Source organism: Rhinopithecus roxellana, chromosome 14 (genome assembly GCF_007565055.1).
Source record: "Rhinopithecus roxellana isolate Shanxi Qingling chromosome 14, ASM756505v1, whole genome shotgun sequence".
NCBI classification, from domain to species: domain Eukaryota; kingdom Metazoa; phylum Chordata; class Mammalia; order Primates; family Cercopithecidae; genus Rhinopithecus; species Rhinopithecus roxellana.
Genome location: NC_044562.1, coordinates 28,008,040 through 28,030,016, shown reverse-complemented (window position 1 = coordinate 28,030,016; position 21,977 = coordinate 28,008,040). Strand labels below are relative to the sequence as shown.

General features: G+C 39.5%; 1 protein-coding gene across 1 annotated transcript in view; it reads right to left on the bottom strand.

The window, feature by feature from the left end:
- Window positions 1-21,977, bottom strand: part of EPHA4 (EPH receptor A4) — a 154,276-nt gene that overhangs the window by 40,453 nt on the left and 91,846 nt on the right. The gene's annotated exons all lie outside the window — the stretch shown is intronic.

Below are 21,977 nucleotides of genomic sequence, written 5' to 3'. Positions count from 1 at the left end.
AATTCCATATGAGCAAGAGAATGTACAAGCCTTCCATAAGTATTTTAGGGAATGCCAAAAGGCAAACAATTTGCATACTTTCCAATATAAATAAAAGTACTGCTTAATTACAGTAAGAGTTCAGTCTGAACGCGACCATGTAAATAATGAATACAAATCAAGCAGTGTTGGTCTCTCTGAACACACGTGGCATTTTGCAGTTATTTTACAAGAGCTGACATGTTGCCTTTGCCTGCTCTTTCCACTGTGAAGGACACAAAGGCAGCCCTCTAGTGGGTGTGTTATGGGGTGGAAGGAGGGCACACTTGAGATTTATACACCCAGGCTGCCTGATGCTCACTTCTCCACTGTGGTGGTCGCATCTCTAGCCAGCCGTTATCAGGCTCTGCTGACACCGACAATGGCTGGTACCCATGCGCAATCTCCAGGGAGACGGGAAAGCATTCATGAAATCCTTAATCTTATCTAACAAAGCTGCCCTGGAGAACCAGAGATTAGAGAGCTCCCTAACTCCAATGTATATATTCTTTTGTTCCCAAACTGGGGAAACAAATGTCAAAAACTGGCCACTGAGTAAGAATAAATTAGTGCTGGGTCATCCTCCTGCCCTTTTACAATACATGCATATGACTGCCAACCCCTAACTCCAAAGAACAAAGATAAAAAGTAAAATACATTGTCACTGGAAATAGTATGGGAAAAGCTTCAAACCTGCTTGACCATGTCTGACGGGTGTACTGATGGCAGGGAAACCAAGCAGATACGCCATAGTCAAACAAGGGAGTTTTCCAGCTGAATCCAATACAGTAGAGACTGTCTTCTGGAGGGGGTTATTTGACAGCCCGGGATCTCTATTAGGGATGGTAACAGGCACATACACACGCGCACGCACACACACACACACACCCCCCTCTCTATTTTTTTTTTTCCTCTCTCTCAGTCCCAAAGCTATTCCAGATTGGATCTCAGGCAAAAACACAAGAGAAAGATACAGTAGATACACATGTCCTCCATCAAAGGCAATCCCAAGGTTAGTAATACCAAACCCAGTGAACAAAGCCGCACGTGGCAGACATATGGAAGCCACTGAACATCTGAGGAAAATGAACAACGGAAATGTGCTCATTACATTCATTAAGGCTCCCTTCTCCCAACACACACACAGGCACACACAAACACACACGCTCATATTTTCTCTTTCTTTCCTGGCTGACACAAAGCCATTGTCCAACCAAATGCAAAAAGTGACTTTGAAAAATATAGAGGTAGCAAGGAGGATAAGAAAACTGCCTGGCTGTGGAAAGTTATTTCACTCCAGGTAATAAATACATTGCCTAACAGACCACTTTAGCATACACTCCACAAAAGGCGCTCTTTAAACTCTCACGTTCAGGATTGAGAAATGAAATAGAAAAGTGAGGTCACTAGAAAGAAAGTGGGAGGGAGAAAAATCATAAAATTATAAAATGAACTTTCTCTCAGAAACGGTCTGGGTCAGATCCTCATAATCGACAGATTCCTTGGGAAAGAATTGCCTGCCTGCTCTTGGAATGTACTGATGAACTAAGACAGCTTCTCTCTGGTTGGGTTATCATTAAGCTGCTGCATATGGGAAATGAGCTTAATTTCTATTTTAGAAGTTTGAGCAGCAGTGTTCCTGTGACCATTCAAAGGGAATATGAACTCAACTAAGGTGCTTAAAAAATCTCAAGCAGGGAGTTGGCAATATAATCATGTTAACTCATAGAGTATTTCTAATGCAGCCCTGCTTGGGAAGCTGATACGCATAAATGTGAAAATAAACCAACAGAGTGTACCTTGACACAGCTGTCATAAAAATGGAGAATAAGGAGATATTGAAAGAGAAATGCAAGCAAGAATGAAGGACTGAATGAAAATAGAATGCTAGGCTGAGGACAGTCAGAAAACTGCTGAGTTGACTTTTGTCTTTTGTACCTACTAGACAAACAAATGCAACCAAGGAAAAGCAGAATACATAGATCTAATTCACAAAGAGCATTATGTTATATGGCTGTAAAGTCTAAATTCTTTATTGATCAGATGTTCTTCAGAAGAGCATGTTATCAGGGCACAATGACACAAGCAATCCATGACCAAGTGAGGTTGGGAAATGTACCTGAAATATACAACTGCACTGAAGTATAAGATGCCAGTCATTTTCCACCTGTGGAGAGCTTATCTTCTCTAGTAAGAAGGAGTGTGAGAAAATCTGGGCTTTGCCATACTGCCACTTTGGAAAGGAGGCAGCTTGAATGTTCTCTACATCATAAGCCACATATGGGCTTTTCCCTCACCTTTTCTACCCCATTTCCAAAACAGGCTTCAACTTTACATCTGGAAGGCATCACCCTACTGTGTGTGCCTGCCTGTGGGTCATTTGCCTAGAGGAGGCGTTTGCCAATGACATTTTGCAATTTTCCCCTACCGCGGTGTTTCCCAAGCATCAGACTTCCACGCCACACATTTGCTGCCACATCCCTCTGCAGCTTGTAAGATGATTTAAGTAATATTTTCTTTAATAAATGCAGTATCTTTAACTTCAACTGTTGTATTTAAAAAGAAATTTCCCATTTACTGGTATCAATGAAACCTTGTAATCACTTGAAATTAATGGCAAGTAACCATAAAAATGAACATTGCATGTAAATGAAACAATGTTATCAATGTTTGCTGGACACTCTTACTTCTCCAAGGATTGTTAAAAATGGAGATTAGCCAGTGCTAGAGAAGCAAAGGATATCTGGACACTGACTTGAGATTCTGACCTTGGAGTACTCAGAATTACTGAGAAAGAATTGAAAATGAACTACATTGTACACAGGGCAATTCAGTATTATATAACGTCTCATCAGTGTGTTCCCGAAAATCATCTCTGATGCCACCATTGGTATGTTTCCATACTTTGGTAAACCATGCCCAACCCAAATGTCTTGAATCCTGATTTGCAATATTCCAAGGCTCTGCCCTTTGCTTACAGAATTAGAAGAGGAGATAATAGAATTTTTTTAAAAAAGATTGTCCATCCCACCCTTAAATATATAGTTCAATAAGAGCTTTGACCAATCAATACCTAAGTTCAAAAGAGAGCTTCTAATTATAGTAGAAAATTTGGTCAGCATAAAAAGACCAAGCAGAAAAAAAAGATTCTCAGTGTCCACTCAGTTCTTTGATTTACATTCTGAAATCTCGTAGAGACAAGGTTCTTCCTCCCCATCAACTCAGCCACTAGACACATACTTAATGAGCACCTATGGAGCAAGGCCAAGAGGGGGAATGGGTAAGCATGGTCAGATAAAAAACAATTCTTAGTATCGGACTAAGTACCACCAAATACTTTTGCCTCTTCTTAACTAGAAGAAGATTTGGGAAATTTTTATAATAGTCTTACGTAGAAAACACTTTCCAATGTCAAGTCAGAGGACCCATTTTTCAAGAATTTAAGAGGAGAAGATTCCTACTGCCTCTCTTCTTATTCAAGTTCTCTCATGGGTGATGGGGAGGAGTTAAGTAGGGGACACTTTCTCACACATTTTATCTGTAGACACTCAATACACCTGCTGAGTGTCAGAAGCAAAGCCAGGAAGAAGCTGGGGGGCTGATGAACACATTCTCACTACAAGAAAGAGATGCGTCATAGACTGAAAAGCATTCCTATCTACCCACAGATTTCTTTCATAAAGGAGGTTCTTGTTTTAAGGACAGTTTTGTGCCTCCGGACAAATGCAGGCATTCTTTAATGGTTGGAATTCAGTCATGACACATAGCAATGAGAGCTGGTCATGTCAGTTGACGTATGGTTAAAGAAAGATGATGATGTAAAAATCACAAGGCAAGCACTTCTAAAGGGTAGATCTTTAAAAAAGATGTGTGATTTAATTCAATGGAGTACCTAATTTTCAAACCTTTGCAGCAAAATCTCCAATGACTCATAGATGTCAATTTTCCTAGTCTAAGGTGCCTATCCTGAGACCTTCATTTTTTTATTACCCACAAGGAGATTTCAGCAGTTTTTAACCCAAAACATGTCTCTCATTTCTTGTTCTTTTTTTTTTTTTTTTTTTTTTTTTTTTTTGAGACGGAGTCTTGCTCTGTCGCCTGGGCTGGAGTGCAGTGGCCGGATCTCAGCTCACTGCAAGCTCTGCCTCCCGGGTTTACGCCATTCTCCTGCCTCAGCCTCCCGAGTAACTGGGACTACAGGCGCCCGCCACCTCGCCTGGCTAGTTTTTTTGTATTTTTTTTTTTTTTTAGTAGAGACGGGGTTTCACCGTGTTAGCCAGGATGGTCTCGATCTCCTGACCTTGTGATCTGCCCGTCTCGGCCTCCCAAAGTGCTGGGATTACAGGCTTGAGCCACCGCGCCCAGCCTCTTGTTCTTTTTAACTTACAAATCATGGTGACATATGCATTCAATGGTGCTCAACAAATTTGTCAAATTTTTACATATTAAAATTCCTCTAAAAAAAATCTTTACTGTAGACAGCAAAAATTTTCTAAACATAAAGTACCAGAAGTAAGCCATCCTTAAAACAACTTGCCATCTGCACCTGTTTCAGAGGACCTTTTGTGGGGTTGGTTGTACTATTTAGGTTAACTGAGATATTGACAATTGGGGTGAAGCAAATGACAACTCTAATTATAAATGGAGTCTCTGTTTCTAAGGTCTGTGTGATGCTTCTGAACATTTTTTCAAACACACAGCCTGTAAAATGTCATTCAAATGTAAGTTAACATTAAAACGAGGCATCACTGCACCTGCTCCAGACAGCATTTTGAGGTTCTGCTCTTTAGGCTGAGGAAGGTGTTGACAATTTGCTCCACATTTCTTCTCTGTATCTGTAGGGCATATGCAAATAGTTCTCCCGACTTCCTAACTGCCAAGGTGGAGTGGTGGTAAGACTCCCAAGTCATAATACTAAATCCAAAAAGGATCATAAGCCTCCAAAGATGGACTAAGGCAAAGTCAGTCACTGCCAGCAGAAGCCATTAGTTACTACATATGCAACAGCCACCAACGGATATAAAGTTGAAACATGGGGTTAATAGGGTGGAGAGCCCTTTGCAGTCTTAATGTAAGCAAGCAGGATTATTGGGAACAGACTCTGTTTACCCACATACCCAATGGACACAAGTGAAATTGTAGCAAAATACCATTTTTTAAAAATGATGAAGCAAAAACCAAAAGAGGATGAGGAAAAATTTACCAAGGCTTTCCAGTTGAAAGATCTGAATTTTCTAATAGAGCTCCAAGATAAATTTCACTCCCAAAGAATGTTGTATCCACAGTTCTCAAATCCCCGAGAAACTGAGAATGCGTTCTAAATAGAACCCCCATTTGCTGTGCACCTGTGGTTACATGTGGTTTGAGAGCAGACCACAATGCAATCAGAAGGTACATGTGGGTTTTATCTCTGTGTGTGTTTTTGATAAACAGAAACAGCACAGATTAGGGGCTGTATCATGACTCTCTAACAGTGGTGCATTTCACAAGGAGAAATTACAGGAGATGCTTTGATGTCAAACAGAGGTGGCTGCCTTTAAGAAAATGGTAACTTTAACTTTCTTTGGTTCAAAGCTCAGCAGTTCTCCTTGCTCCCCACTCATGTGAATGCTGCAATTTTCTTGTATTCACTTCCTCAATGACTTGCCATTAAACACCTACAAGTCATTTTACTGCAGCAGTTTGGTACTTGTGACACCCAAATGGGATGAAGAAGAGAAGAGGAGATATGGAGAAAAGAAAGAGAGGAAAGCTTCACATGGTCCCTGAGCTAAAAAATTGTTATTCTTGAGTCCAGTATCACAAGCAATGAATTAAAAACACTTTGGGGGGAACTTGGGAGGAAAAAGAAAACAGCTGAAGTACGCAGACTGCATTTCATTACTGGTTCAAATTAGAGGGTGGAGAGGGTGAGCCAGGAAATAAGCAGATGCAATGAAAGGTCTCCAGCCTGTGGGCAAGGAACAGTGAAAACAGCACTTTATGAAAGTCAAGACACCTGAAGCCATGGATATCAGTGGTACACAATGGCCAGTGTTTGGAGGAGACATGGCTTCTTAACCACAGCAGGGTTACCTTTCCCCTCCCCAGGATCTGGATTTAAATAGATGGTATTTACTCAAGGGGTCTTTCACTGATAGAAAAATATAAACCCACCATTTATACATATCTCTGCTTAATGCAAATAGCATATTTAAATTTAATTACTTGGAGCTTAAGGTGGTTTTGTTCCCATTTCTTTCTCAATTCAACACCCCAGCTCTGATTTGCTCCTTATCAAAGGTTTGTGCATTTTAAAATGCTGTCAAGCATCAAAATTAAATGCTTCAGAGCACTAATGATATCCTTGTGATTAAGGGTTTTGCGTCTCTGAGATGCTAGGAGCTCTGGTGCTAACATTAATTGTTTTCTTCTACATTCCAGATGGAGAGAAGGATTTCTCCTCTCAAGCTAGGCAATACCTATGGCATCAAACATAACTCGGCAATATTGATACGTTCTTTTTCTTACTATTATCATTACATTATTTTATAGTACAACAGTTTACAAAGTGCTTTCACATATACATGATTTTGTTTGCAGTGCATTCAATCAGCTGGGTCAACTCCTCTGCTATCTTTTAGGTAAAATCATTAAAATCCCCAACCACCCTCACTGGATGCATCATCAAAGTAAAAAGTCAGCTCCCCCCAACTCCCCCCCAGCTTTTAGTTGCTACATCATGCATCCACACAAGCACAGTTTCTCATAGTCCAAAAGTGAAACTGTTTTTAAAGCAAAACTGCAAAAGGTATAGGAAAAACACTTGATTATTCTGAAATCGATATAGGATTTTTTTCCTTATTTGACAAAAAAAAAAAAAAAAAAAAAAAAACATAGAACCAAATTTTCAGCCAAAATCTTTAGAAGACTGTGAATTAAATGAAATTCATTTATATTTAGATGTGGAAGTATTCATATTTATTAAGCTTAAACTTAGAATGTATGAGAGATGCATTTTTTCCATAAAGTGATTTCCAAGGTCAGAGCAGAGTCTATTTTAAACACATATTATGAAATAAATCAGTGCACAGCCACATTATCCTTCAGCAACATTTACTGAAGGATACAGTTGACCCACGCTACCAATGATTTTAAGAGTCTGATCTTGGAGCACTGTAAATACTTGAACGAAATGATTCCAGAGTAAGACTTTGCAAAGTCTGTGATTTGGTTTTTACTTTTGGTTTAATAGAAGACGAAAATTTTGCAAGCCTTTTTTATTTCCCAGATAGATGGGATGGCACGTCATTTTCTTTATGCCAGAGAGATGGGCAACAGATTATTTTTGACAAATCCTTTACAGAGAGCTATTGGTTAAATTTTAAATGATAGAATGTGATGCTATTCTTAGCCTTCACGTTAATTGTTTGCATAAGGAAGTTGAAGGTGTTGAGTTGGCCTCTTTGGCTAAGGCATCCAAAACTGTGAGATCCCTTCCCTTCTAGATAGAGCTTCCCAGCCAAAGACTGCCTTCCTAGATTCCTTTGTACCTAGGGTAGTTCATGTGACTGAGTTTGGGGTAATGGAATGTGGGTTGAAGTGATTTCTCCTCTTCTAGATCTGACCCATAAATAGCTCCCTGTGACTCTCCATTTTCTTGAACCCACAAGCCAGAGGGAGGTTAATGCCCCAGGCCCATCTTGGAAGCCCCACACCCAACAACCCCTCATCACCACTGACTGGATGCAATTTCAGCAAGAAATAATTTTCTATTGCACTAACCCATTGAACTGGCATTTGGGGTTAAAACAAGTAGTCATTCAAGTGAAGTGGAGCCTTTTGGCAAAAAAGAGGTATTTGTGTATCACAACTAACTCAGATAAACTGTAGAAGTACTGTGGCCCACAGAAGATTGGTCTGTGGTTTTGTAGCCTCCTGAAAGGCCTTTGGGTTCTCTCCCGGAACCTCCGGCTCCTGGTCATGCACAATGAGCAGATATCCACCCATTTGTGAGAAACTGGAGTGCGCTGCCCCGAGGTCAGCAAAGTCAGTGACAGAGGCTGCGTGGCTTCCCAGGGACAAAATCACCGGCACCAGTCTTCTAACAGGGAATGAAATCGGCAGAATCGCAAAACACTGGGCCAAAAGATTCAGCTGATCTTATGTTAATGCTAAATGGGAAAAGACAGTGGGGTTCTCAAAATGGTTTAGCTGAGTTTTCTTTGTAGAAAAGAGTTAATTTAGTTTTCACTGCATTATTAACTGCTTAAGCAGATGAAGACTTAGGCCCTTTGAATTGCCACAAGACAAAGAATGGGGAAAGGAGCAAATCAGATGCCAGTAAACTCCTGGGCAAGGCACTTGCACATACATGCACACCTGACATCATTTCATCCCTACAACTCTCTGAAGTAGTTATAATGATCACCCTTACATTTCAGATTTGGAAACTCAGGCACAAAGAAATTAAATAATTTGACCAAAGCTATAAAATGAGATTTAAAACTTAAGTTCACCTGGCTCAAAAGTATGTGATCCTCCCTCTCCACCACATGTCTGTAATAACACACACACTAAACTAGCATTTATTGAGTAATTATGATGTGCTGAGCATTGTTCTAAATCTGTTGCAGGAGTTAATTCATGTAAACCTCACAAAAACTCTATGAGACAGGTACCATTATTATCCTCATTTTATAGATCAGGAAGATAAGGTACAGAGAGTTTGAATAATTTGCTCCAAGTTATGGCTTATATGTGGTCATAATTCAAAAGTCTGGTCGTAGAGCCCTCATTCTCAACTACTGATCTGTAGAAGTGGCTGGTCTCTGCCCCTCCTTTCTCTGGTAAGAAACAGGAGACTTGAAGGTTTAAGTGACTGTTTTCCCACAGCAGTAGTGGCAGCAGCAACAGAGTAAATCTTTCTAAAGTCTGCTCTGTTAGGTACAGGGGTATCTATGTACATTGCGGGCTGTTAGAAACGCAGGGGTAAGTTAGATACGATCCCTGCTCACAGACAACCTTAAAACTTTTGGTGCAGAATGAATTCACATTTGAACTAACCTAAAGAGCTGAGACCAGAATAAAACAAAGCAAATTCAATTACCAAATAAAATAGTAAGTCTTTGAAATTAGGGAAGGGGTAAGGATACAAGACAAGCTTCTGGAAGACTGGCAATGTTCTATTGTTCTGTTCCTTGGCCTGGGTGATGATCACATAGGTGTTTACTTTGCTATAATTCAATGACTATACATTCGAGTCTTGCTCACTTTTCCATATGTGTATATTTCACAATAGAAAGGTATAAAACAAACACAAATGTTAGGAGTATTAAAAAGGAAGTATCATACTTATTGCTAGAAAGATCCATACACAACATTTAGTATACCTCCTGGGTTAAGCCCTAAAGATGTCATGAAAGATGGAAGGTTTTAGAAATTAGAGCTTTTGCAACTTTTTAATCATTATGCTGAAACATACAACAATCTTTGCTCTTTGTAGTAAATAAAATGCATTACTTAAATGTCTGTTTTACTTTTTTAAGTTACTAGTGTCTTGATTTAGCATTATTACAGGTACAGTCATAGGATCAGTTATAAAATTATAAGTGGGTAACAGCTCAACTGGAAACCAAGGCCTGTGTCCACCAGAATTAACAGGGAATTAACCTCAGGGGCACCCAAGTGTGTTTGCTGCAGTTCAAGTGTATCCTATGTTTCGTCTGGGAGCTGCTTGTTTTACTTTCTACTTGCTTACTAAGAAATTTGTTGGCAGGTTCTGACAAGGATAGCTCAACACTTGCCAACAGAAACATGGCAGGATTCAATGTGTGTGTTTCCTGTTATAAGTAAGAATGCCAGTTTGAGGCAAACAGGAAAACAATCTTTCCACTGGAAGGCAATTTAGAAGAATTTGCCTGAGCAAGATAATTGTTTTAAAGTAAGAAAATGGGGTGAAGTTAGCAACAACAACAAAAATAAATATATATTTTTTCTCTGAATGCTTCAAGTGAGATGAATCTTCTCACTGGGTCTTAATGTGGTGTTGAAAGTATCTAGTGTTTCCACTCTTAGTTAAAATTATTTTATGTGTAACTTGGTTAGACAGGATGGTAAGCCCTCACCAAATGGAGGCCTCCATGACCTACAATGCCCTCCAATCACTTCTTAGGGAAGACCAGAGAAAAAAAGTTCAAAAAAATTATTTTTTAAACAAACAAACAAACAACAAAAAATGCTCTCCAAAATTAATTTGGAATATGGAGAACAATGTAAGGAAAAGGTTCATTTTTACTGAGCAGAATACAGAAAAGAGAAAGGAAAAGATTAGCTGTTGTGAATCAAGGCTTCTGTTCCTTTTGCTGTCAACTCCAGGGAGCTTCAAGCATTCCAAGTCTGGAAAATAAAAAAGCTATGCTGCAGGCTTCAGGTTCTCTTTGTTACTCAGACAGCTGCTAATCGTCCTGCTGTGTTAGGAACCCACGAGACAATGCTGTAACATTTAGCTTTCTGACATCCAAAGAATCTAGATCAGTCCCCAATTAAACAGGTATTAATCACAAAGACTCTAAAAGCCAGGATGATAGATGCACCCAGTAAATCTTTGCTGTTGCCTTTACTTTTTCACACTCAGATTTCTACATTTACAGGCAGAAATACTTAAAAGCCTGCTCCTGAAACTTGACCAGTCAAAAACCTGGTTCATTACTTTATATCAGATACTTGATGATTTCCTACCTCTGAAAAGCCTTTCAGAAAGAGGTAAGACATTGATCATTCTGCTAAAAGAGCCTGTCTGCTTCAATAAATAGATCCACTATGGTTGTTGTCATCTTGACTTTTTAAGTGTGATAACTAATTCAGAAGTGTTGTGGCTTTGCCACTTGTTATAGGGAAATCCAAATCATCTGTGAAGTTAAAAAAAAAAAAAAAAGTCAGTGGATGAACCCAGAAAACATCAATGGGCAAAATATTAATATACTAGTAATACTAACGATCTTTTCCAACTCGGGCCAATCATCTTCAGGTCATGAACCTGATTAGAGTGAATGAATGAAGTATATTAAACCAGATAATAGAAAAGAGTATGTGTTGGATGAATCCTTCTGAATTCCATGTTTTGAAATTTATGTTGACAAAAGGGACTCAGTGTTACTTTTTCACCAATTTCCATTTCACAAGGGCATGAAGATAGCCTTATTTAACTCTGTCAAAGAGTATCATTTACAGCTTTTGTTATAAATAAGTGACTAGGTAATCAACCCCCAAACACACAAACAAATAGAAGTAATAATTTTCATAGCCAATATCTAATCACTATAATACACAATGAAGAGAAAAGCGCCAACACGAGAGGCTCATATGACCTCAGAGGAAACCAACATTAGCTATTCTGAGTTATTAGAAATCTTTTTAAATTAGATTTCTATTTTTTATTTCTCAAGCTAACGGAACCCATGAGACAAGTACAATATTTGCAAGGTGCCAGCTCAAGGGGCTGAATTCCTTGGCTTTCAATGGAGCCTGAATATATTATAAATTACTCCGTCCTCATCACTATCTTAATGGTGGTCCACTGTCTTCCAAGTTGAAAGAGTTGGAAGTCAATAAATGTCACTTATGATATGAACACCTGTCGACTAAGACCTGGACTGAGACCAATTCCATTAACATAGTCATTCTATGGCTGCCAAATGGCCGGGCCTTGGACCACTTACGATATAGTCCCCATTCAAGGAGGTGACCTAAAGACAGAAAGGTCCAGAGTCCCATTAGTCATCTTCCAAGCCATCCAATTCTCCATCAGATATACTGTTGGAATGGGATACCTAGTTTTTTAATCATCATTTAGAAAGATCACGTGAGCTGCTCAAAAAAAGTCATGGTGATCATAAATTGAAGAAAGATGCTCTTTAGCATTGTTACCAGCCACTGTCCTTTAGACCTAAGAAATTATTTTTTAGCAACTTCTATTTCTTTCTCTTGTTGCCCTTAAAACACATAGGCAGAACAGAGGAAAAAATGAAAAATATTTCACAAAGTATAAATCATAGCATGAAATTGTAGGCTACCAATGATTCCTGACAAGGCCAGATAGCCATGGTGGTAAAAACTCAGTTGCAAATCAACGTGTTCTGTGCTATTTGGAATTTTTCCAAGTGCAAATGTTGCTTGGCTTAAAGCACAATGTCTAGGGGCTGAGAAGTGATGATCTCGGACAGTAAACTAGAATGTTACAAGTAGGGGAGAGAGGCAGAAAGAGAAAGAGACAGCGAGAGAGAAATAGGAAGAAGGCCACTGGGGTGAAGTTCTGAGACTCCTCATCTTTCTTATTGCCAGTTTGGTCCTGCTGCATGGAAGTCTGGGGAAGTTCCAAACACAGGGGATCAAAATATTCTGAGGACAATATTCATGATCCATAGAATGCTGAGAAGGTGGGTTTTAGTATCACCTCAGGGAACCTCTGCTTTATGTGTAGCCAAATCTTTCCTGCCCTGTTTCTTGCTTGCTATGTAGACAAGTGTAAGGAAGCACCTGGTGAGTGGAAAGAGGTGGGATCAAGACCTTTGGGTTAAATTACAGTCGGAACATTTTCAGAACGCGTCCTACACAAATGGTCACCACGTGGTATGCTCTCTGAAAATGTGGCCATGAAATTAAATTCTTGCAGCCCTCATATTTGAAAATCTGTCTTTTTGGCAATTTTCTTAAAGGCTATGATACAGGTTAGGAACAGGATAATCATTTAGGAGAAGAGGTTTTAAGCTTGGAGATCTGCAACCCTAGAATTGTATTTTTATTTTACTTTTTATTTTTAGAGTATCAGCCAGAAACTAAGTTCTATGTGCTAGAGAGTTTAAATATCTATAGGCATTATAAGAATGAGGCAGAAACAACTGAGCTATTAAATTTTAAAATGTTATTAAGGTCAATAGATAATCTTCAACCGGATCTGTGCTTGATAATTCAAGATGACTTTTGTAGTCATAAGAAACAACAAAGAATGTATTAGGAAAGCCATTACTATTTTAGGACTTGTTTTTCATTTTTGTTTTTTAAAAAAAAAGAAAGAGAGAAAACCAGGGGGTTCACAGCATCTCACAGGGACCTCCCTCATGAACACAATTTGCTGAAGTGTGAAATTCAGCATAACCGGCTCTGCCCATGGAAGTCAGTATTTAGTCCATTCCTATATACTGGAGGAGCTTATCAGAATTGCATCTCACCTAGAAATAGTTTTACAGCGTGATGTCTAAGAAAGACACTGGAGCAAGGCTCCTGCACACTATGGAGGAAGTTATTGGAAGTTAATGGAAGTTATTTTTTGTGTTTTCTGAAATAGGAAGAGGAAAAAGAAGTGGAGGGAAAGAGAAAATGCTACCTTCTAACAAACACGTACAGTTAAGGCGAATCCTTGAAGAGTTTACAGTGAGATTGAAAGGGCTTCTCATTGATATTTCTCACCAAACAATACATCTTTAGATGATACGAGGATTTCTTAAATATATTGCCAGCCTCTTAGAGCCACACCTGAATTAATTGACTGTTCTGCACTGGAGTGTACTATGAAGGCCATAAACACAATATATGCTTCTTAAAATTTCTGTCCACTGCTCGTGGCTACAAAATGACACTTTCAGAGGGTAAGGTTCTGCTAAAGTTGTTCTCCTTGCTTCTAATATAAAACAAAACAATAAGAACCTTTATCACAAACCTTAATAATAACCCTATTCCTACTGTAAATGGAGAGAAATGAGATGATGTTAGCTCCAAGAATTTTCAAATCTCTAAAAGCATTCTCCTAAAAAGTTTCCTAAAATCACACCCTCCTGGGAACCCTGTAGGACTGGGATTAGATTCAGTGGGTTTCAACATGAGCCTCATCAATAATTTTCAGATAAAATAAAAGTCTTTGGTGATCTTATTTCTTTATTTATCTTTAGATAAAAAGAAGCCTTTGATTACACTTGAGAGTATAGAGAACACTTGATCAAGCTTTCTGCTCGTTACATATTAAAAATCCCTGGCTTGTTTATACATGTGGTCCTAGCTTTGAAAAGGAAACATGAACGAAGTTGTGCTCCTATTTAACTTCACATTTATGCTCAAAATATGCACTTATTTTACAAAAAAAAAAAATAGGATTGATTCAAGAGGCAGATTTCCAGCTTGCAGTATGTCATCTAGAAAAACACAAACTCCCCAGGAAGTCATTGTAAGCTACCCTCTTTTCAGTGTTTGTACTAATGGATGGATCTTACTCAAGCTTGCAACACACTGTGAGCCTATTGGTGGCAGGTCACTATTTAGCACCCACTGAGAAGCTGAAGGTACATATTTAAGTCTTGTTTGTATGCACATGTCACAGACAAAAGGTTCCTGGATAAGAATTTTTAAAAAACTTTTCTGTCCCACAGACTTTATGAAAAGGATTTTTTTGAAAGTGATAGCCAAACTGCCTGAAAAATTTGTGTACTGGAAGATATGAATCAAAAAGGGGTGGACCATAGTTCTTTATTTTTTCTCCACTTTTCCCTCCCAAGAGTGACAGCAAGAACAGAATAGTAATAGAAAAAATATTTCATGTCTCTATCATTTTACCCATAAAGTATTTTAGATAGATATCAGGGAGTGGCCCCTGTACTTTTTCATAACAAAACAAAACCCAAAAGATGGTCAGAGGAGAACCATAGTACAGTTCGTTTAGATCAGGCCTACCAACTCGTCAGAATAGAGAAAGAAGAAATGGAATCTAAGAGTGATTTCTTCAGCTCTGTGTCTATATAGGTGGACATTTTGCTGACCGTTCAGCCAGATTCCCACAGTGCTCTGGGTGCCAGCCCTCACCTATGGAACCAAATCATTAGTGACATTTCCCAATGAGGAAGCCAATGGGTTCACTAGGCAAGCAACCACACAGACTGGCACCATCTCTCGTTTTTATCATCGTATTTTTAGGGGAGCCTGGGGAAACTCCTTCATTTCTAATTTTGGCAGAAGCAAAGAATGAGAAAGCATGAGTGCAGGTTGTGGGGGGAGTCGGGGGTGGAAAGGTGGACACTAGAAGAAGGCCCATTAAATAATAAGATATTTTTAATACTGACAGATAGACCAAAAGTTTGCTTATCTTGATAGATTAAAAGGTAAACCCTAAAAAAATCCTCACCAGTCTTTACCTGAAGACAACATACAGCATATCCTCTTACTGTATACCCACATCACAAAAATGCCACAGGCATGCTGAGACTCAGAGGAATTCTCTATGTATTTGGGTGACATGGACAGGCATTTCCATTAGTCCCTGTAAATTTAAGATGTCTTAATGCAAGATTAGTCCTGCAGCCTGGCTTTTGGGTTTTCAAGGTGTTTGGGGGGGTGGGGGAAGACTATTTAAAAACACCAGCAGGGGGTTAATGGAAGCTTTGATAAAATTTCTCTGGATCTTTTCATTGATGTTCAATTGCAGACTGGTTTCTGGAGACCTGTCTGGCTCCTCTGGGGAGACAGTAATTAATTGAGCCAGTTGGAGTGGCAACTAGATAATTTAGAAGCCCACCAGAAACGCTTGCTAGCCCTGCACTGCCCATTTCTCATCTCAGCCAGGCACTTATTTTTTAAATCTCTTGATGGCTTCTCCAGAGGGTGTAAAAGTCGGTGGTTAGTGTTCGATGGAACAAGCACAACACTGAGAGATGAGAAACAAATCAGAATTAGGCTGTCAAGTGATTGCTGGTGAATGAATTTCCCTTCTTACAAATGAACATGCATATATCTTTCTGTAGGAGCAGAGGGAAAGGACTCAGGAAAAAATAGCCTTCTCAGTCCTGGGTGTATCAATAAAGACTTCATTTTCTTAGAGTGGAATATTCACATCTTTTTAGAAAAAATGCAATCTAACTTTTACTTATATGCAATAATTACCACTACGCTCTATAGACATACTATTTGTCTGTGCTGTTCAGTCAACCTTGAAAAGTCGGATAATTTAGTAGGCTCATTCGTGAGGCTGTTATTTTTTTTCCTACTCACCAGGGCGTGTGGCACCCACCCTGAATACAAATTCACAGACACTGGTGCCACACACAAGAGGCTGTGCCATTGTATATCTGCTGGTTTATTTGATTTTTAATTATGATCATAGTTAGTGAGTATGCTTATTAATTATAGTAGTAGCAACAGTATTCTGGAAATGAAATTCTTTTCAGTATAAGGTTAGAACCAAGAGACTGTTTCTTAAAAAAAATAAAATACAGTACCGCATGTTTTTTTAAAATGTGCATTTCATAGGCCTTATGAAGTAAACCAGGATCCCATGGCTAGACCAGAGCTGTTAATGAGAAAACCACAGCCTAGCTCCTCTGAAGCTCATTGTGTGCTTGCTTGGGCCTATAATTGCCAGGCACAGAAAGGACTCTCCAACCAGCTACCATTCCCTACTAACAACTGAGGATGTGCAAACGACATTTCAGCAAAATCTCTCAGTGGAATTGCTTTGCTGTCTGTTCGAAGGATTTTAAAATGAGTCTTTAGAAGGAGTTCTTCATTTTATAGATTTCACTAGTGCCATCATTTGTTTTTCCTTTAAATTTCTTAGGGGTAAGGAAAAATAACATGATTTACTGGAGATCAAAGGCAAGCATGAAATCATCTCAGAGAAAAGATAAGGCACAGGAGCAGAGCATAGAATTATTATTATTATTATTATTTTGAGATAGACTTTCACTCTGTCATCCAGGCTAGAATGCAGTGGCAAGATCTCGGCTCACTGCAGCCTCCGCTTCCCAGGTTCAAGCAATTCTGCATGCCGCAGCCTCCTGAGTAGCTGGGATTACAGGCATGCACCACAACACCCGTCTAATTTTGGTATTTTTAGTAGAGATGGGTTTTCGCCATGTTGGTTAGGCTGGTCTTGAACTCTTGGGCTCAAGTGATCCACTCGCTCAGTCTCCCAAAGTTCTGGGATTGCAGGCGTGAGCCGCTGCACCAGGCTAACAGAATTATTTAAAAAGAAGACTGCTGCCAGCAACGATAGGACCTAGGCAATAGTGTGAAGAATGCATACTTTAAAGAAAACCAGAACATCAGTGAAGCATGTCCCACATAATCCATTTAAATCTGAGTGCCAATGGGAAAAGATTTATGGCTCAAGAAAGCAAAGTTATGACTGAAATCCTAATTATTTTAGTTAATTTTTTTTTTTCTGAGTCAAAACCTTTACAAAATAAGGTGTCTTGCCAAATGGAAAGATTGTTTCAAATGTGAGATTTACCTAAATGTTACCCATCACATCCTTTGCCAAAACAATCTTCCACCAATGATACCAGTATTTCAGTGTCTTCTCAACCTGGTTTCTTATTGGTCTCATTTCTTGATTTAGTACTCCAGAGCTCAGATCAGCAAACATTTTGTGTCAGCAGTGAGACAGTGCCTAGGTTCGCTTTCCCAGACATTTGCTCTCTGTTGCAGCTACTTAACTATGCCACTGTCACGTGAAAACACTCTTACACAATATATGAACACATGAGTGGGAATTTGTTCCAGTAAAACTTTATGAATGCCAATACTTGAATTTTATACTTGAATTTCCAAATGTCACAAAATATTATTCCTTTTTTTATTATGTTGAACCCATTAGAAATATGAAAGCCAATATTTGTGGGCTGTCCCAGTCTGAAGGACTGGATTTGGCCCTTGGGCCATAGCTTGCTGACCCCTGCTTTAGGGCACTAAAAGAAGCAAACATTTGTGCCTTAAAAATACCATCATTTGGCCAGGCGAGGTGGCTCACACCTGTAATCCCAGAATTTTGGGAGGCTGAAGCAGGCGGATCACTTGAGGTCAGGTATTTGAGACCAGCCTGGGCAACATGGAAAACCCCATCTCTACTAAAAAATACAAAACTTAGCTGTATGTGGTGGCACTCGCCTGTAATCCCAGCTACTCGGGAGGCTGAGGCATGAGAATCGCTGGAACCTAGGAGGCAGTGGTTGCAGTGAGCCGAGATCACATCATCTCACTTAGGTTTAGTATTCCAATACAATTCTCAGAATCAGCAGGAATGTGCTTTCTGGTTGTCCCTTTCATCTCAAACCACATCTCAGGTTCACTCCAGAGGTGCCCCTCATACCTAACCATGGGCCAGAACCACTCACTGTCACGATTTGTCTTTCAACACCTTCGTTTCAGGCCAAACTGGACTTCCCAACATCTCATCTTTCTCCCTTGTCCTTTCTGCTTTTAGGGATAATTATGCAATAGTCCTGTTATCTGACAATTACATTTATCTCAACATAGTCAGAGGTAGAATTTTATATACCGAAGCTGAAGAAGTTTGTATGGGCCCTTTCTGAAGCTCTGTTCCTGGTCTGATATTTGTAATTTTGTAGGGGTTTTATTGTTTCACCCTTAATCACACAAAAGTTGTTTAAGTTTTAAACTCCACAAAGTCTGGCTCCGCCATGCCTACAGCATATTACCTACATCGACTGCTGTAAGATTTTCCCCTTTCTCCCACCATTTTCTTGAAGATTTCCTCTTACTATCTAGAAGACAGGTAGCAATTATACCCAGTGGGGATGAGAATTCCCACTGTTCTCCATTATCCCACTCAAATCACATAATACATCTAATTAAAAGATGGCAGAGAGAGAAAGAATGGGAACTTACCAGTTGAGTAATAAAAGACAATGTGCCTCTTATACTTAGTTATTATCTTTTCTTTATTCCTTATTTTGGTTTTATTAAATTTATCATTACTTGACAAAGAGTTAACTGATTTGTTTTTACTGTAAATAAACGTTAGTCAACAAACAGATGGAACTGTATGACTACATGTTGCAGAGTGGCATTATGATGAGGTGTAATGCCACTTTATTGCTGTATTTTTGGTTTTTATTTATTTATTTTTATTTTTTTGCATTCAGTGCTTAATTGTCAAACCCTAGAGAACAAGGCCAACCTAATAAGCAGCACCAGTTCATCTGATGGCAAAACAGCTACAACAGGGATTCATGAGGGGTCTTGAAATGCCCTTTATAACTGCCTGTTCTCTGTACAGAACTGTAATGGGAGCATCATGCTCTCAGCATGGGGCAGTGAAGCCAGAGAAATGTGGAATCTTCCCTGTGTGTTGAACCATAGGCCAGCTCAAGCAAAGGCCAGTTGGCTATGGAACCCTGAAGTGGTGGGCACTGCTATGAAGTCTGTTCTTAAAAACTATTGCTAGAACAGAGTTTTTCAGCCTTAGCACTATGGACATTTTGGACCAGAAAATTCTTCATTGCAGGGGTAGGGGAGGCTGTGTTGTGAATTATGAGATGTTTATCAGCATGCCTGGTTTCTACCCACTAGATGCAACAGCACCAAAAAATTGTCTCTAGACATTGCCCATTAGGGGTAGGAGCAGAAACCACCCCCAATGTAGAACAACTGTTCACTATCTTAGTGTTTTTCCCCGACAACGTAAATACCTTGGCAGGGCGAGGAATTGGAGAGATGGAGGGCAGACAGAATTCAGGTGATAATTCTGCTGAAGCATTTTTAGAGTGTTTTCCCACTCTTAGAATTGCATTGAGAGACCATTTCTAAACATGTTAGAAAAATAAGCCTTACTTCTTCAGGTTCATAGCTCAAGGTTACATACTTAGAATCATAGAATTTTGAAACAGAAAAGATCTTAGAGATTAGCTAGTTTAAATAATTATGTAATTCATCAAATGTTTTAAATCCTCCAAACTAAGCATGCTACAGATGTTTGTCACTAGGACACCATGGCTGTGCTAGAGAGATGACCAGATCTTTCCATTATGAAGTGTCTAGAACAGCATCACATGCAAAGTAAAAATCAAAAATGGACATCACTGCCTCTGGGTGCAATTTGGGGTGAGGAGAGAACACCATTCATGGGGGTTGGGTCTATAATGATTTAAAACACCAGTGTATGGTCCAGCCTCATAGCTAGAAAACCAAGCAAAGGCGATGGGAGATGAATGGCAAGAAACGATTCAGAGATATTAAGGTACTGCTGGCTGCCATCGCAGCCTTTTTAACAACAACAACAACAAAAATTCACAGGTCTGTTGCTTGGTCAGAAAACCACGTTTCATTTACACAGCATTTCTCCCTCCTGGTGACACATCCTGTATTCATTTGCCTGATGGTCCACTTAAGTAAAAGTAAACCCAAGGAAAGCCATCCAGAAAACAAATCACCCAGCAGTCTGCTTATCCATTTTTCATAAACATCAGGACTATCTGCTTCTAAACAAAAGACAAAACAGTTGCTACAGGATGAAAGATGAAGGAAAGTGGAATCTCACTTTGTTCCTTTTGGTCTGTAATGTAGAAAAGCAACTTTTGGGGGAGCTCCAAGAGCTTCCTCTTCTCCAGTTTTACTGGGTACAACTTCAGCTGGAATAAGTAACACCCCCACCCTTACTCTTTTCCCACCTCTTCCCTTCATTGTTTCTGGCATGGGGGTGAGGCTGGGAGTGACTCATCTCATTAGGGAATTTGGGAGAAGTACTGTGTCCTCAGCTCCACCCACTCTCAGACCTGCCTATCTGCCTATCTGCCTACCTGCCTGCCTGCACAGTGTCCTTCCAACAACCTTAGCGGGGCAGGCAGAGAGCCTGCAGTTAGCCAGCTGGGCTGCAAGTGTCACTAAAGCAAGCCTTTTTGGCCACAGATAGAAAGCTCACATCCTTCCATCAGCTTATCAGCAAAAAGCTGACAGACATTCAGATTTCCTTTGTCTTCTGTGTCAACTGGTTTTCAACCCAGAAGGGGAGGGAAAGGGTGTTTATTAACCCCCTAAGACCTCAGGAGTAAGATTTGTGTTAGGATTGTTTAAATAACCTTGTGAGAACACAGGCCCATTCACACCACATTCTACAATTAAATGATCAAAGCCCAGTTAAATCTCCATCTCCATGCCCAGATACTCACATAATCTGGTCTCACAAATGGGGAGAATGCCAAGCTGAATACATGAATGCTATTCATTATCTCCTAATTTTAAAGGAAAGCAACTTTCTACTTTCAGGAGTAGGATTCTCCCTGGTTTTCAGTACTGGCTCGGACATTAGCATGGATGAGTCACCTCACCTTCATGGAGCTGCTCTTCAACTCTTAAAGTCTCAAGGGCAGTGAACATAGGACTCAAAAATTCTAGCAGGTTTTGCCTGATCGACTTGATTTATTATTTTTAACATGTTACTGATGAGAGAAAGAACCCTGTGAAAACAGAGCAAAGATGGAGAACCACTAACTTTTGGGGCCTCCAGGTGCTAAATGCTAACGTTCATTAATTCTATGTATTCCTTATAGAGTGAGACATCACTGCCTATAGTGGTCCTCAGGGAATTTAATTTAATGAAATTATAGGAGCAATTGCAATTAGAATATAATTATGTGTATGTAAATATGCTTAGGGGAGCTTTGATAGTTTACGGTTGCTACATTCACCCAGAATTTTCGTCTACATTATTAATTTGCACTACTACGAAGAAAGGGTTTGTTAATCAAAGATAAACTATCCTGATGATTTGAACTAGAGAACTTCAAATTATGGTAGGATAATGAAGCAGAGCTCCGCACATATACAATTCTCTACTAAGTGAAAGCTTTCTGGCTGGCCACATAGGAGGTCTCCTTATTGAAAGATTTATTTTTAATTTTGAACAGCTTCCCAGCATTACCCTTCATGAAAATTAAAATAAGGAGCTGGAATTTTGTCCTGTTCAGCAAACCTCCTGGCAGGACTACATCCCATGGCAAAGAAAACCTTACTGTGTCAGACTAATTCTCTGTCCGCTTTCCTCCTAAATCTAGAAGAATTATACCTACATTCAAAATAAAACTTCATCCCACCCCACTCTGCCCCCGGAAATGTTTTTGCACATTTTCTTCTTTTGGAGGATTTTAGTGTGTCTCCTTTGGGCTCTCTGGACCTTTTGCCCAGGTAGATGTTGACATAAT